General features: G+C 51.3%; 1 protein-coding gene across 1 annotated transcript in view; it reads right to left on the bottom strand.

The window, feature by feature from the left end:
• ZFHX3 (zinc finger homeobox 3) overlaps positions 1–546 on the bottom strand; it is a 217,911-nt gene extending 217,365 nt beyond the window's left edge. Inside the window, exon 1 of the mRNA XM_044986910.1 lies at positions 506–546. The gene's annotated coding sequence lies outside the window, so the exon portion shown is untranslated. The remainder of the gene's footprint in view (positions 1–505) is intronic.
• Between the last annotated feature and the right edge of the window lie 13,371 nt (positions 547–13,917).

The following is a 13,917-nucleotide window of genomic DNA, read 5'->3' as shown; positions in this document are numbered from 1 at the left end:
CCAGGCCACAGTCTTCTGTCTGAAAACCCCACAAAGTGGGGCCAAAGTCCCTCACATTGCCATAGCAAAGCAGTTACCCGGAGTTAATTTCATTTCTGAGTTACTGCTTGGACTGGAGAACCTATTACACATGGGGGCATCCCCCGCTTTGATGTCGGTCAGTGCAGTATTTACGGAACACTTTCTCTTTCCCAATGCTACCTCAGAGGAGAAGTGTGTGAAAGCAGGACAATGATTGAAAACTGAGGCCAGGTCTGCACTAGAAAGATTGGCTGGCATAAATGTCTCTGTTAGGAGTGTGCCCCCCCCCCCCACCCCGGGAAATCACACCTCTAATTGACACAGATGTAGCTTAGAGTCATTTTGCCAATACAGCTTATGTCCTTTGGGGAGGTGTTTTAACTGTATTGGGAAAAGTTCTCCTTTTGCCAGTATAAGCCATTAAGGGACTCTGCCAGCATAAACTACACTTGTTCTCTCCTCTGGGCCTCCCAGTGGCTCTTACCTTATGTCTATCAGGTTGTAAACTCCTCAAGTCAGGGACAATCTTCAGATGTGTGCCCTGTACAGCTCCAAGCATGCGGTCTGTAGGTAAATGAACAGATCAGCTAAACCTCTCCAGAAGTCTGCAACCATGACACCTAGCCCCTCAGTTCTCACAGACTAAGAGCAGGGCACATCAGGACTTAGACAGGTGCTCTCCCAAGACCACTAAGGTGCTGCTGGAAAGAGTGGCGGTGATCCAGCAGATGATGCTAAGTCCAGTAACCCAGCATGACATACCAGAATCACAGCACAGCTGGAAATGAAGTATTTTGGGTAAAACACAACACAGAGGATCCATGAATTTGTCACTAGAGCTCATGCACCCTTTGCAAAACACAGTACATTAACTGACATTCTAGTCAGATTTCAACTTGAGTACTTGCATTTTGCCTCCCTAAATTCCTCCCTGCATTCATCAGCCATATGACATTAGCTTACTTTCTACCATCAACTGGTGTAGAGAGTCATTTCCCACAAGTACATGGCTGTCAAGTTCCACCCCACATGGGGCTTCACTTCATTCCTGGAATGACCCAAGGCTAAATGCACTGGATTAACCCTTCTCTAAAATCTGCTCAAGCCACCTAGCAATCATTTGGCTGCTTCTACAACAACTTTCTGCAAAGTCCACTCCAGCCCACTGAAAGTAGAGCGCTGAACAGGGAATTCTCAGAGACCAGAACACAGCTGACTAGCACACATCTCTTGGCATTTGCTAAATTCTTTCAAAGGTATCCCATTCTCTGACCCCTCATGTCATTTTCCCAGGTCAATTTCTCTTGCATGAAGTTTCATTGATTGGCTCGAGACAGGCAGAAGCTAGCGCTTCATGACTGGTGTACTGTCAGGTGTATTGCCTAGTTTTTCTATTTTGTAGTTAGTATATTTTAAAAACAGATTGGCAGAGCAGGAAGAGTTATTTGACCAGTAACGAACACTTGAGACTTGCCCTCGGAAGCCCTGGGACAATGACATCCCACAAGTGAGACAAACTGACTGGAAGAATTCCGAATCTCATAATAGTCCTTCATAGATGCACTTGGGGATTGGCACTCTCATTCCAGACTGATATTTTTCACTGTAGTTTTGAACCTATTTAAGAAGGGAGCATCTTTTCCCATTGAACACTGGAAACAGTGATGAAAGGTTTCTCCTTATCACCCCTAAAAGCATTCAACCCATTCTGCCAACAGCCACTTACCTACCTTTTCTCTGAAAGAGCTCAAGAATTTAAAGTCAAGGCCAACGTTGTACCCCAGCATGCACCATTACTCCAAAACAAATACCTTTTTGATCTTCTAAGCAGACAAATATTATTCACAGCCAACTCCCATCTCCACATCTGCTCGTTTCGACCCCGGAACGAGCAGAACACTTGACACTTCCTGTTCGTGCGAGAGGCGAATAGGTCCACCTGGGGAAAGCCCCACTTGCGGAAGATTGCATGGATAATGTCCGGTCTTATGGACCACTCGTGATACAGGAAGGATCTGCTCAGCCGATCCGCGAGAGTATTCCGAACTCCCGGGAGAAAGGATGCCACCAGGTCTATCGCATGAGCTATGCAAAATTCCCATAGATTGATGGCTTCGAGGCAAAGAGGGGAAGATCGAGTCCCTCCCTGCTTGTTTATGTAATACATGGCCGTCGTGTTGTCCGTAAACACGGAGACACAACGGCCGGACAGAAGCTTGCGGAATGCGTGGCATGCCAGGCGAACCGCTCTGAGCTCTCGGACATTTATGTGGAGGGAGAGCTCCTCTGATGACCACAGGCCTTGGGTGCGCAGGCGATCGAAGTGGGCCCCCCAGCCGAGGGATGACGCGTCTGTTGTCAGAGACAGGGTGGGCTGCGGTGGGTGGAACGGTAACCCCGCACACACCACGGAGGTATTCAGCCACCAGTCGAGGGAGCGCAGTGTACTCGGCGGGATGGTGACTAATGTGTCCATCACGTCCCTGCCCGGACGGTACTCCGAATGGAGCCATGTTTGAAGCGGGTGGAGGCGGAGCCTGGCGAAGTTGGTGACGTATGTACATGCCGCCATGTGGCCTAGGAGACCGAGGCAAGTGCGGACCGAGGTCGTGGGAAAGGCCTGCAGATGATCGCGGACATTGCGAGAAACCTCGGCTGAGGGAGACAGGCTTTGGCCAGAGTGGAATCCAAGGTAGCTCCTATAAAGTCCAGCCTTTGAGTGGGGACCAGGGTGGACTTGGCCTAATGCTCAATGTGGACGAGACGTGCAAACAGGTCCTTTGCCACTCGTATATGTACCCTCACTTGCTCCTGGGAGGCCCCTTTGATGAGCCAGTCGTCCAGGTATGGGTAGACGTGGAGCCCTTGACGACGGAGGTGGGCGGCGATCACCGCCATACATTTCGTAAATACTCGAGGCACCGTGGAGAGGCCGAAGGGAAGGACCGCAAATTGGAAATGCTGATGGTCCATTACAAAGCGGAGGTATCTCCTGTGCGAAGGAAATATGGCTATGTGAAAGTAAGCGTCCTTCATGTCGAGGGCAGCATACCAGTCTCCGGGATCCAAGGACGGGATAATGGTCCCTAGGGAGACCATCTGGAATTTTAACTTTATCAGGAATTTGTTGAGGCCGCGTAGGTCTAGGATAGGCCTGAGACCCCCTTTCCACTTGGGGATCAGGAAGTAACGGGAGTAAAACCCTTTGCCCCATTCCTCCCTTGGCACCTCCTCTATTGCTCCGACTGTGAGGGGCGTTTGGACCTCTTGCAAGAGGATTTGCTCGTGAGAGGGGTCCCTGAAGAGGGACTGGGAGGGGGGGTGGTAAGGCGGGATTGAAGCAAATTGGAGGTGGTATCCTTGCTTCACTGTGCGCAGGACCCAGATGTCCGAAGTCAGGTGGGACCACGCCGGGAAAAAATAAGAGAGGCGGTTGGAGAAGGGAGATGAAGGATCCCGAATGGAAAGTGGCATGCTGTCCTCGGGCGCGCCTTCAAAAAGGACGACTTCAAGCCCGGCTGCGGTTTGGAGGAGCCGCGGTTTTGACTGGTTTGAGGACCTGAATAGCGCCTGCGTCTGCCGCGCCCTCGGCGTCTGCCGAAATCTTGTCTCTGTCTACGGACAGAGTATGAACGGAAGGGCTGGGGGTGGTAAGTGCGCCTCTGGGTCACAGGGGTATGCATGCCCAGGTTCCACATAGTGACCCTATTGTCCTTCAAATTCTCGGAGAGCTTCTCCGAGAATAAGCCCTTGCCCTCGAAGGGCAAGTCCTGAATGGTATATTGAAGCTCAGGGGTGTATGGGGTGTTGGGGGAGGGGCAGCACCTCTGGTGTAGGGGCCTGTCGTGTCCCTTCCAGGGCAGCTCGTCCACCTTTGGTCCCCACCTGTCACTCAGCTCTCACCTCTGGCTCCCTGTAGCTGTAGCATGCGCAGCGGCCACACCCCGGGCAACAGCTTCGACAGGCTGGCTAAACCAGGCTGAGGGCAGCCGTTGGGCTTAGACCTCCGGTGAGATAGGGCTTTGTCTATCCCGAGCATGTGAAGACAGACTCCGGCGGATTGAGCGGATGAGACCTTCTAGAATAGGACCAACGGTCATGAAGGCAGTTTCTGCAAGCGGTGTGGTACGCTAAGAGCACGGCAAGACGCGAAAGACGCCCTGGTCAACCACTGTGCCCAGCCCATCTCCAACCGTCTCGACTTTTGTCCTGCCATTGGAGCAAGATGGGATCTGGGAAGAGAGAGTGAGGCTGACTATGTGCACCTCTCCCTCACTTTAATCCAATCCACGCGCAAGTCTTGACATCTCCTAACTTCCGTAAATTTCAAAGTCCTGTGGCGATGGGCAAGCGACGAAGCAGGAGGTGTGGATACACTGGGAGCTGTAGCCGCGGACCTGCACACAGGCGGCTCACGTCTAATGGTCGTCTTCTTGCTGATCGAAGCAACAGCTGGATTCGGCGTCTACCTGAGTGACTGAGCAGCCCTTTTTAGGACCGCACTGCTCACCTCCGTAGCAAGAGGAAGGGGCTAGAAAAGGTGCCCTAAACATTGTTTGCTTCACAGAACCTTGACCAGCTTACCGCGGCTGGAGGGGATCCCATCTTATGCGGTCGAACAACAAAACTTCAAACAACAAACCGCAAGGTGACACCACTCATTATTGGTACATGGAACGTACGCACGCTTCAAGATAACCCCTCAGCAGATCGACCAGAAAGAAGAACAGCCCTGGTCGCTAGAGAGCTCGCAAGATTTAACATCGATATTGCGGCCCTGTGTGAAACTCGTCTAGCCAACGAAGGTCAGCTCACAGAAATAGGGGGTGGTTACACATTCTTCTGGTGTGGACGTAGCAGTGACGAACGTCGTGAATCTGGAGTTGGCTTTGCGGTTAAGAATCAACTTGTCCGCAAATTTGCCAGTCTTCCCAAGGGTGTGAACGACCGACTCATGACACTGCATCTTCCACTACCGAGAGGAAAGCAAGCTATACTAATCAGCGCTTACGCACCCACAATGACGAATCCGGATGAAGTAAAGGACAAGTTTTATGAAGATCTTGATGCCCTACTCTCATCCGTGAAGCGTACCGACAGGCTGATTCTACTTGGCGATTTTAACGCGAGAGTAGGATCTGATCACTCTGCCTGGGATGGCATCATTGGAAAAAATGGAATCGGCAAATGTAACAGCAATGGCCTACTGCTCCTGAAGACATGTGTGGCTCATGATCTGATCATTACCAATACCATCTTCCGCCTGCCCACTCGCAAAAAGACGTTCTGGATGCATCCACGCTACAAGCACTGGCATCTCATTGATTATGTCATCGTGCGGAGGAAAGACAGACAGGATGTAAGGGTGACTAAGGCCATGCCGAGTGCTGACTGTTGGACTGATCATAGACTCATCATCTCTAAATTAAGCCTTTACATCAAGCCAAAGAGACGTCCGCAGGGAAACAGAGCTCTGGTGAAAAAGATTAACGTCAGTAAACTGAGGAACCCCAATACAGCAGCTTTACTAGCAGAAGATCTTGACAACCAACTCTTAGAGCTGCAATTAGAGGAAAATGCTGAGAAGGACTGGGAACGCTTCCGGAATATTGTGCACTCTTCTGCACTAAAGGTTCTTGGACCCTCACACAGGAAACAGCAGGACTGGTTTGATGAAAACGATGAAGAGATCAAGGCCTTACTTGCTGAAAAGCACCGCCTTTACCGTGCTCATCAGAACGACCCGTCGTCATCAGCTAAGAAAAATGCCTTTAACAACACTCGCAGGACCGTACAGAGCAAGCTTCGCAAGATGCAGGACTCCTGGTTGAGTGCCAAGGCAGGTCGTCTTCTTGCTGATCGAAGCAACAGCTGGATTACTGAGAAGACTCTGATTCTACAGCGTTGGGCTGAGCATTTTCAATCCGTACTGAAACGCCCATCTTCCATTAATAACGAGGTGATTGATAGAATGCCCCAGGCGGATATCAACCATAGCCTGGACGTTCCACCATCAGAGACTGAAATCCTACAGGCCATCAGCCAGCTGTCCAGTGGCAAAGCCTCAGGATCTGATGCGATCCCAGCAGAAGTTTATAAGGATGGTGGTGCAGTGCTTGTCGACAAACTCACTCAACTGTTTCAGTCCTTCTGGAATCAAGGGTCTATTCCTCAGGAATTGAAAGACGCGTCCATCGTACACCTCTATAAGAGGAAAGGAAATCGAAAAGTCTGCGATAATCATAGAGGAATATCATTGCTTTCCAGCGCAGGCAAGATCCTTGCACGAGTGTTGCTGAATCGCCTGATTGACCACCTGCAACAGGGTCTATTACCCGAGACACAGTGCGGCTTTCGTAAAGAGCGTGGCACTGTGGACATGATCTTCGCAGTCCGACAGCTCCAAGAGAAGTGTCAAGGGCAGAATCGTGACCTGTACACCATCTTTGTGGATCTCACCAAGGCTTTTGACACTGTCAGTCGCAAAGGTCTGTGGCGCATCATGTCGAAGTTTGGGTGCCCTGATAGATTCATCCTGATGGTACGTCAGTTCCATGACGGCATGACGGCTCGTGTTCTGGACGACGGAGAAGCTTCAGAGGCCTTTCCCGTCACAAATGGCGTCAAGCAAGGGTGTGTGTTGGCACCGACCCTGTTCAGCATGATGTTTTCAGCTATGCTGTCAGACGCCTTTCAGAACAGTTCCTTGGGAGTCAGCCTGAGATACAGGACTGATGGGAAACTGTTCAACCTGCGAAGACTCCAGGCTGTCACCAAGATAAAGGAGACTGTGCTACGAGACCTCCTTTTTTGCTGACGATTGTGCCCTGAATGCTGGACCAGAGCAGGAAATGCAAGCTAGCATGGATAAATTCGCAGCAGCATGCGATAACTTCGGCCTTCTTATCAACAAAGAAAACCGAAGTGATGCACCAGCCAGCTCCGAAAGCCCAACACCAAGAGCCCACCATCACAGTGAAGGGGCAAAAGCTGCAAGCAGTGGACCAATTTACATACCTTGGCAGCACCCTTTCTCGCGCAGTGACAATTGACATTGAGGTCAACTGCAGAATCGCCAAGGCAAGCTCTGCATTTGGCAGACTGCTGACCAACGTGTGGGACCGCCGTGGAATAAGCCTTGCTACAAAGCTTAAAGTCTACCGAGCAGTAGTGCTAACTACCTTGATGTATGCCAGTGAGACCTGGACTGTATACAGGAGGCACGCTAGGCAATTGAACCACTTCCACACAACTTGCCTCCGCAGACTTCTGAGGATTCGGTGGCAGGATAAGGTGCCTGACACAGAAGTCCTTTCCAGAGCAGGCCTGCCGTCAGTTTACACTCTGCTTATGAAAGCCCAGACACGCTGGGCAGGCCATGTTGCAAGGATGCCAGACCACCGCATCCCCAAACAGCTCTTCTACGGTGAGCTGTCTCTAGGAAAGCGATCGCACGGGGGACAAAAGAAGCGATACAAAGATACGCTGAAAGCCTCTCTTAAGTCCCTGGATATCGACATCACCTCCTGGGAAACCCTGGCACAAGACCGATCGACATGGCGTACGCTGATCCACCAAGGCTGCCAAACATCTGAAGGCAGAAGGATAACCCTAGCACAAGAGAAGCGAGCAATCCATAAAGCCAGAGCTGCAAATGTTGTAACAGTGGTGCCCACACGTCTGCCCGACATGTGGCAGAACATTCCGTGCCCGTATTGGCCTTACCAGCCATTTGCGGACGCACCGTGGACAGCTCACAACCTGATAGATGTTAAGGTCTTCTTCGAAAACGATGGACGAACATCATATTGAAGCTCAGGCGGAAGGCTGGAAGCCTGCAGCCAGGAGATGTGCCTCATGGTGATACCGGACACCAAGGTTCTGGCTGCGGAGTCCGCCGCGTCTAGGGAAGCCTGCAGGGAGGTCCCGGCCACCTTTTTCCCTTCCTCGAGGAAGGCCTTGAACTCCTGGTGGGAGTCTGGGGGAAGCAACTCCCGGAATTTGCTCATCTCCACCCAGGTGTTATAATCGTAACGACTCAGCAGAGCTTGCTGATTCGCTACTCTTAGCTGCAAGGCACCCACCGAATACACCTTGCGGCCCAGAAGGTCCATCCTTCTGGCTTCTTTGGATTTTGGAGCCGGGGCCTGCTGTCCATGGCGCTCCTTTTCATTGACGGACTGAACCACCAGGGAAGAAGGAGGAGGATGCATATACAGGTACTCATACCCCCGGGATGGTACCATATATTTACGCTCAACTCCCTTCGCCATCGGCAGAATGGAGGCCGGCGATTGCCACAATGTGTCTGCCTTGGCCTGAATAGTTTTAATAAAGGGCAGAGCCACTCTGGTGGGTGCGTCAGCTGTAAGGATGCTGACGACAGGATCCTCGACCTCTGGGACCTCCTCCACTTGCAGATTTATATTCAGGGCGATTCTCCTGAGGAGGTCCTGGTGCGCTGTAAGGTCTATAGGAGGCGGGCTCGAGGACGACGCGCCTGCCACTGCCTCATCCGGCGAGGAGGAGGATGAGACGCCGGGGGCAAGGGTATCGTGCACCTGCTCGCGGTCCTGCCAAGGTTCCTGCTCGAGGTGCACCGGTGAGGTGGACGCTGAAGCCAACTGGTCGTCCGTGCCGACTGGTGGAGGACGACTAACTGTGGCCTCTGGGGCCCGGTGCTCTGAAGAGGCGGCACGTGAGGGAACCAAAGGGGCACCTTGGGCCTGATGGTAAACCCATGGTGTCCAAAAGGGCCACTGCTGAGCACCCTGCGCTTGGGGGTGGGCTTCCTGAAACAGGCCCTCCGGCACATCCGCATCCTGGTCCTGAGAGTAGTAACTTCCCACTTGGGACGAAACCGACGGATGCCTGGAAGGCCATGGAGGAGCCGAGAGACCTTGGGCCGACGTCCCCACCGATCTGGTGCTTTTACGCACAGGGGACCGGTGCCGCGAAGAACTTCGGTGCTGAGATCGAGACCGGGACCTGCGACCAGCTCGGTGCCGGGAGGTCAACCGGGACCTGGAATAGCGGCGCCGTGAGCGGCTCCTAGGGTAGCGGTGCCAGGAGCGGTGCCTAAACGGTGATCGGCGCCGTGAGTAGCAGGACGGCGACCGGGATGCAGAGCGGTGCCGCGAGTTGGACCGGCGCCATGTGGTGGAGCGGTGCCGGGACTGCGAGTGGTGCCAGGATCTGGAATGTCTGCGGGACCGTGATCGAGAGCGGTGCCGGTCAGGTGCATTGATCGAAGCTGGACAAACGAGGGCCGGCTTCCCGATTGATTGAATCACCCGCACCAGCGGTGCCGGGGGTGGTGGCAGTGCCGGGTCCCTCAGCTCGATCAGGTCTTTAGCCACTTCGCATACCTCCGGCGTGGATGGTATGACCAGCTCAACCACGGCGGGTGCCAGGGAGACAGGTGCCGGACTCGACGGCCCTTGGTGGACCGGAGTAGATGGCGCCAGCTTAGCAGGTGCCGCGGCGGGAGCGGGCGCCGGGCGGAGCATCCGAGCCGTGCCCTCGTGCCGCGCGTCGGGCGGTGCTGGAGTGGCAGGGGTCTTAGCCTCTTTTGCTCTCGGGGAGAGCGAGCTCCTGAGGCCTGGTTTTGGTGCCGGCGATGTCCGGTGCCGAGAGGGCTTAGGCGTACCGGTACGACCCTGTGCCGATGAGGCGCTCCTGGAGTCCGATGGGGCCGCGCTCGGTGCCAAGGACGGAGGGGTGAGAGCCGCCTCCATAAGGAGCTGTTTAAGCCTAATATCCCGCTCCTTCTTAGTGAGTGGCTTAAAAGACTTGCAAATTGGGCACTTACCTATTAAGTGCGACTCGCCGAGGCACTTCAGACAGGAGTCGTGTGGATCCCCTGTGGGCATCGGCCTGTGGCAAGCCAAGCATGGCTTGAATCCTGGGGAGCCGGGCATGTGCTCCGGTCCCGGTGCGGGAAGGGGCTAAGCCCCGAACCCGACTAAGTCTACCAAGTACTTACTTAACAATTAACTACACTTACCTAATTTCAACTATATCTACAACTATATACACAAACAGAATGAGAACTACGAGAATGCTAGGGAGGTGGAGGTCAGCTAAGCCGCACTCCACTGTTCCAACGACCGACACGGGCGGTAAGAAGGAACTGAGGAGTGGGTGGGTCGGCTGGGGTATATATCCGGGGCCATGGTGGCGCCACTCCAGGGGGCGCCCAGCCGACCCACTGAGTGTTGCTAGGGTAAAAGTCTTCCGACAAACGTGCACGCAGCACGCACACACCTAACTGGAATGGATATGAGCAATCACTTGAAGAACAGCAGAAAGTTTGTACTCCAATTAAGCTCCAGAAACACCTTTACCAATCTACTGTGCTTTGACACTTCATGCACAGACATGAAAAGTGAGTTAGCAGATACCTCCTTTAAACTTGGATTGTCCATTTCCTATGTCCAAGTGTTGGCCATCTCTACCAGCCTGGCAATGCCAACACTCAGAGGATGAGAATGTAAACTGTGCTCTAAAGCATCACAGTGGTCAGTTCACTACTGCGCCTAGACAACACAAACCACAATCCCAGCTCCATCACAGCAACAGACACCTTCTATGGAATGGTGCTATCAATTTTTGAGCATCCCCCAGTACTCAAGTAATGGGAATTCCCACCTCAGACTGTGAGACTACAGACTATATCACCACTTCTTAAGTCTTAGGCAATTGTACCTCTAATGATCTTGAAGAAAACCAGTGCTCCCATTGCTGCTGCAAATGTTGAATTCAAGACTGCCAACTGATTACCCAAGCCTGCAAGAAGAATGCAGATGGCTTAAACAAACAAACAAAAACAGCAAGTCTGAATACCTTCAATGGAGATCAAGACATTTCCTGGGCAGCTTACCATGCCCAACAAACAGCCAGGGCCAGACTTCACCCCAGCCATCACGGTGTTGCTTTTCCTCTTTGCAGAGGAGTCCACCTAAACCCACACCAAGCGCCAGGATCACTGTGGATCAGCCCTTTTCACCATACAGGGTGACCAGACAGCAAATGTGAAAAATCGGGACAGGAGGTGGGGGGTAATAGGCGCCTATATAAAACAAAGCCCCAAATATTGGGGCTGTCCCTGTAAAGTCAGGCCATCTGGTCACGCTATCACCATAATCACAGATACAGTAGCCCTGGCCTGCTAGGTATGGGGAGGACAAATCTGTCATCATGCTAGGGGGAGGAGCTTCATCTGGAAATGGCAAGTCTGAAGCTGACTGGAGACTGGCTAGAAGATAGTTGATGGACAAAAGCACTTGTTCAGGCCCAAATGGCCTGCCCAGAAACAACTGACTCCTTGAAAGCACCTCATGCTACACATACAAGGCATGCCCAGCAAGTAACTGCCAGCCGTCTGTATGAACATAGTATGCGCAACGTCTCAGGAAAGAGGAGTTCCCCCCGCCTCCGAAGAGGTATGACATGGGAAAACTAGAAACCCCAATATTCCACTTCTGGCATACCACACTTCATCTGGAGCTGTGTGTACTGACCTACATGCTGTCAATCTGGCGGGCAAACTTTGCTCTCTACACTGAATAACTTGGGAAGCTGTCACCCTGGTTCTGTGTGTTAGATCACACTCATCATGCTTGTTGGGTACATGTTCACCTCTGAGACATGGTATCCTTCACACAGGGCATCAAGACACAGCTCGAGTTCCTAAAGGGGAACTTCACAGTTCAGAAGCCAGCATGTTTTCTCTACAATCGCTCTTGACCAAGCTTGTGAGCAAACCACCACTATTATCAGAGCGGAGGTTGAAGCTGTTCATCTAACACAAGGTTCAGAGCCCCTTTGGCCTGGATGACAGTGGGACCAGAGATAGCCAGGTTGACAAGAGAATCTGAAGCTGCAGCAGAGGAAGGAACCACTCAAAAAGGGTCTAACACAAAACACCATGAGCAGGTGAAAGGTGTCCAGGCTTCTTTTCCCACAACATGTGAAGGCACTTGTTGAGATCACAGATGACATGGGCAACCTCTTCTCAGAAGAGAGAGTGCAGACTTATTTAAACTGGACCCCAAAAACACTGCAGATCCCATGGTGACTGTCTCTGATAGGAAAGCTGAGAAGATCAGGCAGCAGCAGTACTCCATGTTTGTAACAGAGAGATTGCAAGAAAAACCAAACCATTAACAGAGCCCATCAAGCTAAACGAACACCTCTTTTTCAGCAGACCTCCTGCAAGGAAGCTTTCCGAGACCAAATTGCAGCTCTCCTCCTTCAAAAATAGCGTGGAATGCAATGTTTCACTATACTTCAGACTTGGACTGACTGTTTCAGACTGCATGTTTTACTCCTGTGGGAATTCTGCACCACTGCACGTGCACAGAATTCATATCTCCCACAGAATGTGTTTTCCAGATAAAATACATTCTGCCCCAGAAGTGCCGCAGTTTCGCCTTTTGCATGAATGCAGCAGGCTGTCTGGTGCCACAGCGGCCTCTGGTGGGCAAAAGGCAAAACCTCAGCACTTCTGGGGCAGAATGTATTTTCTGTGGGGAAAAAAATTCTGTGGCTCAGAATTCCCCAGAAGTAGAAGTTAATCAGCCCACAGAGCCAGGTTAGGACAGAGTGGGCACATGGGACTGCTGGGGTGTGTGTGTTCAGAAGGGCTAGTGGAGGGGGGACGGGGACGACAGAGTGGGGCACGTGTTCAGAATGGCTAGTGGGGTGACAGCATTGAGACAGGAGCTGAATGCGAGTGGGAGTGCATGGCTACATGGGGAGAAGGCTACAGGGACCAATCAGGATGGGGGGGAGGGGGAGAAATACAGGGACAGGGGCAGATGTGCCTGACTGAATGGGAGAGGCTTGGGATCAGCCAGGGTCTGCAGGGGGAGGCTCCCCAACAATCCTGCCCCTCCCCACAAAAAAACCTTTTCCATACTTCTCCCACCCACACCCAACAACCCTCCAGATTGACTCCAGGCTCCTCCCCTCTCCCTCAGCTGACTCTACCAAGCCTTTGCTGTGCTACTGACAGGTGCAGGAAAGACAGTTCTGTACTGTAATTTACACGAATTACTCAAAAGTTCTGTGTTAATATGCCTAGTAAGCAATCTATTTGTCCAAAAAAAAATTACCAGGATCATTTCTTGGGGGTCTGTATTGTTACAGACATACTTGCTGACAGATATTTTGAAACAAAATTACCAAAATAATTGAAAGTGGCATGATTACACTGTTATTTTGACAAATAAAATATGCAGAATTTTAAAATATCGTGCACAGAATTTTTAATTTTTTGGTGCAGAATTCCCCCAGGAGTAATGTTTATGCAAGCTCCCTTTTCAATCCTTTTGAGACATGGCACTATCCTAATGTGCCTAGATTAATCTCAGATATCATTATTAGCAAAGAGAAATTTAACTCTCTTCATTAACAAAAACTTGTGAACTTACTTTGTCATTTTTCTATACAGTTAATATTTTAGTAAATACTCCCTGGTGACACGCTACAGAACACGTTAATTCTCAATATTTTTATATAATCTCTAGCCATCACAATTCATTGCTTTACTTTTTAGGACACCTCAGACAATAGGAATATAAACATAGAAAAATAAAAACCTACTGCAATGGTTTAATACCATAAGCAACCAGTAGGAAAAAAATGCATTCAGAATTTAAAATGGCTGCTACAGCCAACATGGCATGAGTTGGCCATGGCCACATATCTGAAAATCATTATTAGGTCATGCCCTAAAACTGGCAGATTACATACTTTTATCATAAACCCCACAGTTCTTTCACACATCTGATCAGCAACAGCACGAGGCAATGAACCAGGGAATGGCTTTACATGACACATGGTCTAGAACCGGACAAGTTACACACAATTGGGTTGATGTAGGGGTTAGTT

The sequence above is a fragment of the Mauremys mutica genome, chromosome 14 (assembly GCF_020497125.1).
Source record: "Mauremys mutica isolate MM-2020 ecotype Southern chromosome 14, ASM2049712v1, whole genome shotgun sequence".
Taxonomy (NCBI): Eukaryota; Metazoa; Chordata; order Testudines; family Geoemydidae; genus Mauremys; species Mauremys mutica.
Note: the sequence above shows the minus strand (reverse complement) of the source record. Positions and strands in the feature narration are given on the sequence as shown.